At 47.0% G+C, this 6,852-nt stretch overlaps 1 protein-coding gene and 1 long non-coding RNA gene across 6 annotated transcripts in view; one reads left to right on the forward strand and one right to left on the reverse strand.

Moving 5' to 3' along the window:
- The window catches only part of ZNF629 (zinc finger protein 629), a 26,040-nt gene extending 24,820 nt beyond the window's left edge, over positions 1-1,220 (reverse strand). Inside the window, exon 1 of the mRNA XM_027612832.2 lies at positions 1,126-1,220. The gene's annotated coding sequence lies outside the window, so the exon portion shown is untranslated. The remainder of the gene's footprint in view (positions 1-1,125) is intronic.
- On the forward strand, positions 33-6,552 carry LOC113933102. 5 transcript variants are annotated; one of them, XR_003523241.2, is made up of 5 exons: positions 33-373; positions 482-564; positions 689-1,230; positions 3,120-3,475; positions 4,358-6,552. It is a non-coding gene; the product is annotated as an uncharacterized LOC113933102 (long non-coding RNA). The 5 variants fall into 5 exon arrangements; XR_003523239.2 differs by having other exon boundaries at positions 482-1,230; XR_003523238.2 differs by having other exon boundaries at positions 33-1,230.
- Positions 6,553-6,852: the final 300 nt, after the last annotated feature.

Below are 6,852 nucleotides of genomic sequence, written 5' to 3' on the forward strand. Positions count from 1 at the left end.
TCCAGCCCCGCATCGGGCTGCCTGCTCAGCGGGAAGCCTGCTCCTCCCTCTCCCACTCCCCCTGCTGGTGTTCCCTCTCTCGCTGTGTCTCTGCCAAATAAAATCTTAAAAAAAAGAGTAACAACCACATTTCTAGCTTTTGATGCATGAGAAGAGCTGGAAACAGTTCGCTCATGTTTACACTAGGCAACTGGTTCAAACTGAGAAGTGGGTGCCCCCCCTTAGGAGGACTGCACCCCCTGCTTCACCCTCCACTCCCGAGTCCTCCCTGTCTCTGAGCCTGAGGATCAGCTGCCATGCTTGTGCTGATGTTTTTCCTGTAAGAGAAGCAGGTTTTGGTTCCTGTGTCTCTATCAAAGTGCACAAATGGAAGGTAAGCCAAGAGGCATTCGGGTGTAAAGACACCAGCGACTAAGCACCCAGCCTCCGCGAACGTCCTCTTCTTTCCTGGACCCCATAGCCATTTGAATTTTCCACTCAGGCCCTAAAGGAACCCTCAGAGATTAATGGCCTCACAGACTCTCAAATGAACCTGAGGACTGTATCTTTGCACCATCTTCTCCAGTGAGTTACCTCCATTCCACAAGGTCCTTGGCTCGGTCTCCTACCATGTAAAATCTTCCCTAACAACCAGCCATCTAACCAACTCCATCCATCCCTCCATCCATTCCTGCATCCATCTCATCAGCATTTTTGGACGCCAGGCTGTGGGTTAGCTGTGTTATGACCAAACCACCATCATTTCTCCCTCCTGTGGATTTCTGTGACTCTCACTCAATCAATATCTTATACAATGTCATACACATGGCAGGTGATCGATAAATACTTAATAACTAGGTAAGTGGCATAGTCATGCCCATCTTATCCCCCTAGTTCTGTTGTAAGATCTCGGAGGGAGGGGTCCGGATCAGATCCATCTTGGCACTGCCCTGGTGACCAGCACACTGCCTGGCACATAGGATCTGAGGAAATACGTTCCATAAGGAGGTGCCCCAGACAGGCAATAGATGCTGAGTTTCAGTCCAGTCCTGCGGTTGGAGGCGGCACCCCTGCTCCCCCCTCAACCCTGAGTGATGCAGAGGAATGGAGAGGCAGCCCCGAGAGAACAGAGAACAGAGGCCTTACTCAGTCCTGACAGTGAGGAGCACTTCACAGACCCCTCAACCTGGAGGCTCTGCTCGGGACTCAGCTGAAGCCGCGTCTAGGACCCAGCTGTATCCATGTGCCCTTGTGAGTGAAACCCAATCTAATTCTGATTCTGAATTCCAAGCTCTAAAATAACAACAATGGTTCACATGTACTGAGGCACTCTCTGAGCCAAGCACTGCCAAGGGCTTCATCCCCGTGGCCTCCTTCCAGCTGTGGAGTCAATACTGTGAGTATCTCCCCTTTGCGGATGACAAGGCTGAGGCCCAAGGCTGAGCTACTTGCCTAAGACCACTTAGTAATGGGCTGAGCCAGGAGTTCAAGTCCATGCGGGCTGAGTCCAGTCTCCCACGCTTTGCTCCATACTCCTTCCAAACATCCGAGGCTGTATTTAATACCACCGAACTTTACACTGGACAATATTCGGGTGGCAAATGTTATATTATGTGTGCTTTAATTCAATTTTTTAAAAGCAAAACAAAAACAAAACTCAGGCTAAAGAGGGATTTGGGGCAGGGCCCAGGGACTCTGAATTCCGCTTCTTAGGGTTCTGGGTAATGTGCCAAGTAGTAGAGCTGAAGCGAATGCCAAACCCAACTCCCCATTCACTAACTTTCTCTCACATCCTTCTTTAACTCCCTACCTAAAGAATCAAAAATTACGGGCGTCTGGGTGGCTCAGTTGGTTAAGCAATTGCCTTCGGCTCAGGTCATGATCCTGGAGTCCCGGGATCGAGTCCCACATCGGGCTCCCTGCTCAGCGGGGAGTCTGCTTCTCCCTCTGACCCTCTCCCCTCTCATGCTCTCTCTATCTCATCCTCTCTCTCAAATAAATAAATAAAATCTTTAAAAAAAGGAAAAAAATTAAAAATTACGCTTTTAGAATTAATATATATCTTCAAAACTCTTAAAGTCCAAAGCGAAACCCGGATTAAAAAAAAAAATCAAACTGACAATGTAGCTTTAAACTCTTGAGGAACAAGCCCCGTATTCACAGGAGACAAAAGTAGTTTAAAAAAAAAAAAAGGCAGAGAGAGAAAGCAATAATTAATCAAACACCTACTGCTTGCCAGGGACTGACAGCTGCTTTCATATTTTATGTCACCAAATTCTTACAACTAGGAAGGTATTATCCTATTGTGCAGAAAGAAGGAAGTGAAGATTTAGAATGTTACGAAATTTTGCAGACGTTAAACTGATTCTGAGAGCTGGAGTTGGATCAGAAACCAGTGCTGGTAGTCAGAAAGGTGACTGCAGTGGTGCCTGGCTGCCTGAGTTGGAGGAGCATGCGACTCCTGATCTTGGGGTTGTGGGTTTGAGCCCCACATTGGGTGTAGAGATTACTTTAAAAAATAAAATATTAGAAAAAAAGGTGAATGGCTTTCATCCTCTCTGCTGTCTCTATATCGATGATCCTGTTAAAAAAAAACCTGTTAACTTATGAGTTGTGAGTTCATCATGCTAGTCCCTTACCACTCAGATGTCATTCTGGACCTCTCTCCTTGAACTCTAGAGGGGTGTGTGTGTGTGTGTGTGTGTGTGTGTGTGTGTGCGCGCGCGCACATGTCCACACTTTAAGATGGGTCCAAATGAGGGGAAAAAAAAGGCTTTTTCTGTCCCTTGCCTCAGCTATGAATCTGTCAGACTTACAACATACTCTTTTAAGATTTTCCCCCCATGTTGTAGTTCATTCATTCATTTATTTACTCACTCACTAAATATTGAGGGCTTACTCTGGGCTCTTCTAGACACTGTAGATACACTTGTGAACAAAACCGCTAAAAATTAATACCCAAACCCCCAAATCCCTGTCCTTACGGAGGTTAAATTCTAAGGAAGACAGACAAGTAATAAGAAGGAAAAAACCAAGCGGAGGAAGCGCTCAGGACAGGGAAGGTGTTGAAATCTTGGATGGGGAGGCCAGGGGAGACTTCTCTAAGATGTGAACAACCCACCACGTGTTTCTCCCTCCAGGAACTCCTCCAGGAAGAAGACAGCCCAGACCGGGAGGAAAGCTACTCACACACTGTCTGCCATCTCTGAAGTAGCCCAGGAAGGGGAAAAAAATCACAAAAGATCAGCGTTGATTTCTTTTCCTCCTCAACATTCCCTTTCTTTCTGATTTTCTCTTAGACAGTATCTCACTTCTTCAGTATCGCGTGAGACTCACCTCTATTTTGCCATGTGTATCCCCCCTCCGCCGATGCCTTTTTAAAAGATTTTTTAAGTCATCTCTCCTTCCAATGTGGGGCTTGAACTCACAACCCCAGGATTAAGAGTGACACACTCCACCGACTGAGCCAGCCAGGCGCCCCTGTTACTGCTTTCTGGTAGGTCTCTCGTTGCAGCTTCATTGAGATAGAATTCACATACTGTACACTTACTTATAGTGCGATGCACAATCCAGGGATTTTTTTAGTCTATTCACAGAGTTGTGTGGCCATCACCATAATTTTATGACATTTTAATCATTCCTGGAATAAATTTCATATCTATTAGGAGTCACTTCTTGTTTCCTCTCAATCTCCACACACACACGCACACATACGTATTTTGGGCAACCACTAATGTACTTTCTGTCTCTGTAAGACTTGCCTTGTCTGGACATTTCATATAAATGTCACACCTGGGTTTTGGCTTTAGTTGGCTTTTTTTTTTTTTTTTTTTTTTTTGGAAGGTAGGTGGATGATCACTGAAGAATACTACAGAGGGGGGTTTGGGAACATCAGAAGTTGAGAAGCTCTTCTGGGGACATAAGGGTGACAAAAAGGAAAAGCAGAAGAGGGAAATGACTTGTTTCTGTTTTATTTTTTACTGGTCTGTTTCTGCTTTGTAGGTCACCCCAGATGTAGGCAGGATTCAAATCTTAAGTAAACGAAAGTGGGAAGTTTCTAATTAAATTGAAAAGAATTAAGTTAAAGTTACAAACTAAATTGCTTTTATTTCTGTGGACAATTTCTTTACCTGCTTTTACATGGCTATGCCTTCTGTTTGCCAGCACTATGTGTAAAGGGACTGATGATGCAGTCAAACCAGACAACCTGCGTTCTTCCTATTAGCAGCCCGACTTAGCTACTCTCATCGTTTTCTCTTCTGTAAAGTGAAGGGGTTAAAGTATAAAGGATTATTCCATTTTCCTCTCCAGCATCATCTCCTGAGCTGCAGGCTTTCACTCCTTCAGTATCTGTTAACAGTCCCTATTTTATTTTTAGGTGCCATTCAAGACTTTTCCCTTCATTCCTGGAACTTCTGGGCACAGAAAGTGAAGGAGGATGAGCAGAGAGCAATGTGAATCGCTGACAATATGTATACACGGTGAACATTTTTAAAAAATATTTTATTTATTTATCTGACAGAGAGATAGCAAGAGCAGGAACACAAGCAGGGAGAGTGGGAGAGGGAGAAGCAGGGAGCCCGATGCGGGGCTCGATGCGGGGCTCGATGCGGGGCTCGATGCGGGGCTCGATCCCAGGACCCTGGGATCATGACCTGAGCCGAAGGCAGACGCTTAACGACTGAGCCACCCAGGTGCCCCTACACGGTGAACATTTACAAAGAAACTTCACACGTGTTATCAAGGCTGCTTCGTAACTAGGAAGAACGAAAAGGGACCTTAGAGGACATCGAGTCCGATCCCCTTCACAGCGAAATGAGGGAACAAGCCTACAAATAGGATGTGACTTGTTCAAGGTCACCCAGCAAGTGAGTGCCAGAGCTGGGGCCAGTTCTGGGTTTCCCAATGCCTATTCATTTACACTTGCGGAAGCCAAAGCCCACAGAAGCCCGGGGACTTCGGTGAAGAAAAGGATCTGTCCGACGGGGTTGGCTCCTTGGAGATCATCTACTGAATCCAATCCCTCTTTCAATAGCGGTTTAGGCGAGATGCCGGCCCTGGGCCGAGGTTTCTCGCAATTTCCTGGCCCTGGATCCAGACGGTACGGGCTGGACCGCAGCCTGAATGAATAACCGGGGAACCTGTGATCGCAGGGTCCCGGGTGCTGAAGCACATCTCCCCGCGCCGGCCTGGGGCGATTACTCGGGGAAGGGCGCCTGTGTCCCGGCCTCTGAGGTTTCCTCGCCAGGCGGGAGCCTCGGAATCTGGCCCCCGGCAGCTAACCGCTAGGGGAGTGGCGAGAGCCCGCTTGGGGGCGTGGCCCGATAGTGGCGAGCCAATCCCAAGCGGCGCCGTGATAGGGGCGGGAAGCCCGCTTCCACACCCCGCCCATTTTCTCTTCGCCGAGGGGTGAGGCTCCGCGGTGATGTAGGCAACCGCCCGGGCGTCCTGCCCACCTGCTAAAGTTGCTACGTCCCGCCCCTCTTGGCACAATCTTTCGGAAAGCGAAGTCCTTTTAAGGGGCAAAAGGACGGAGATTTTGATTGGTTGGCTGGATGAATGACCCTGGCGCTGGGAGAAGAGGAATCACGCCCAGGTTGGACAAGAGGAGCCCGGGACGCACACTTTGCAGAAGCCGAGCAGAGAAAGGGCTTTGGTGAACTGAAAATTCAGTGTTTCCAATTCAAAGTAGTTGCCCACCTCCTAGGTGCGGGTGAAGGTAGTGGGAGTCCGAGAACCCCTGGGTCCTATCACCTGATATTGTTAGTCATACTTCTTAGTTGTAGTTTTGCGAGGAATACAGGCATTTAAAGTTTACATTAAAAAAAAAAAGTTTACGTTTAACATTTATTGAGCACCTGCCACTGTGACAGACACTGTTCTAAGTTCTTGGACTCAGTGAACAAAACAGATTTCTGCCTTCTTGTAGCTTAGACAAGGGAGACAAGACATTGTGTAGTGTGCTAGAAGATGGGACAAGGTTATGGGGGGGGAAAGTACAGTAGTTCCTCTCACCTGTAGGTGTGTGTGTGTGTGTGTGAATATGTTCCAAGACCCCCAGTGGATGCCTGAAACCCCAGAGAGTATTGAACCTTACATGTACTACGTTTTTTCCTATTTAATTTATAATTTAGGCATAGTAAGAGATTAACAACAACAATAATAAAAAGGAGCAATTATAACAATATACTGTAATAAAAGTTATGTGAATGTGGTCTCTCTCTCTCAAAATATCTTATTGTCCTGTACTCACCCTTCTTCTTATGATGATGTGCCTCCATGATGAGCTGAAGTGAGGTGAATGAGTAGGCATTGCAATGTAGACTACTACTGACCTTCAGAAGAATTCTCTGTTTCCAGACTGTGGTTGACCGTGTGTAACTGAAACTGTGGAAAGTGAAACCATGGCTATGGGGGCACTACTGTAGAGCAAGGTAAAGGGAGCAAGTCTGGCCAGATTACACACAAGTGAGAAAGTGAGAATTGAAGGAGGAAAGATGGTTCTGCTTCCACGGCCTCTCTGGTGGAAGAGCATGGCAGGCAGAAGGAACAGCTGACGGGTGTTACTGAAGAAGAACAAGGAGAAGAGTGTGGGTGGAGCATTGTGAGTGAGGGGAGAGTGGTGGGAAGCGACTGGGGGGAGAGAGAGTGTGCAGATTTTGTTGGGTCTTGTATGCTTGGCTTTTACTCTGAAATAGGGAGCCATTGTGTGTTTTGAGCAGAAGAGTGACATCGTCTGACATTTTAAAACAACCATTCTGGCTGCTAGGTTGAGAACTAACCAGAGGGACAAGGACAGAAGCAGGCATGCCTGCTAGAAGGTTATTGCAATACCACTGTGTGTAGGAGATGATGGTAGCTTGTACCATGGTG

The sequence above is a fragment of the Zalophus californianus genome, chromosome 10 (assembly GCF_009762305.2).
Source record: "Zalophus californianus isolate mZalCal1 chromosome 10, mZalCal1.pri.v2, whole genome shotgun sequence".
Lineage (NCBI taxonomy): Eukaryota > Metazoa > Chordata > Mammalia > Carnivora > Otariidae > Zalophus > Zalophus californianus.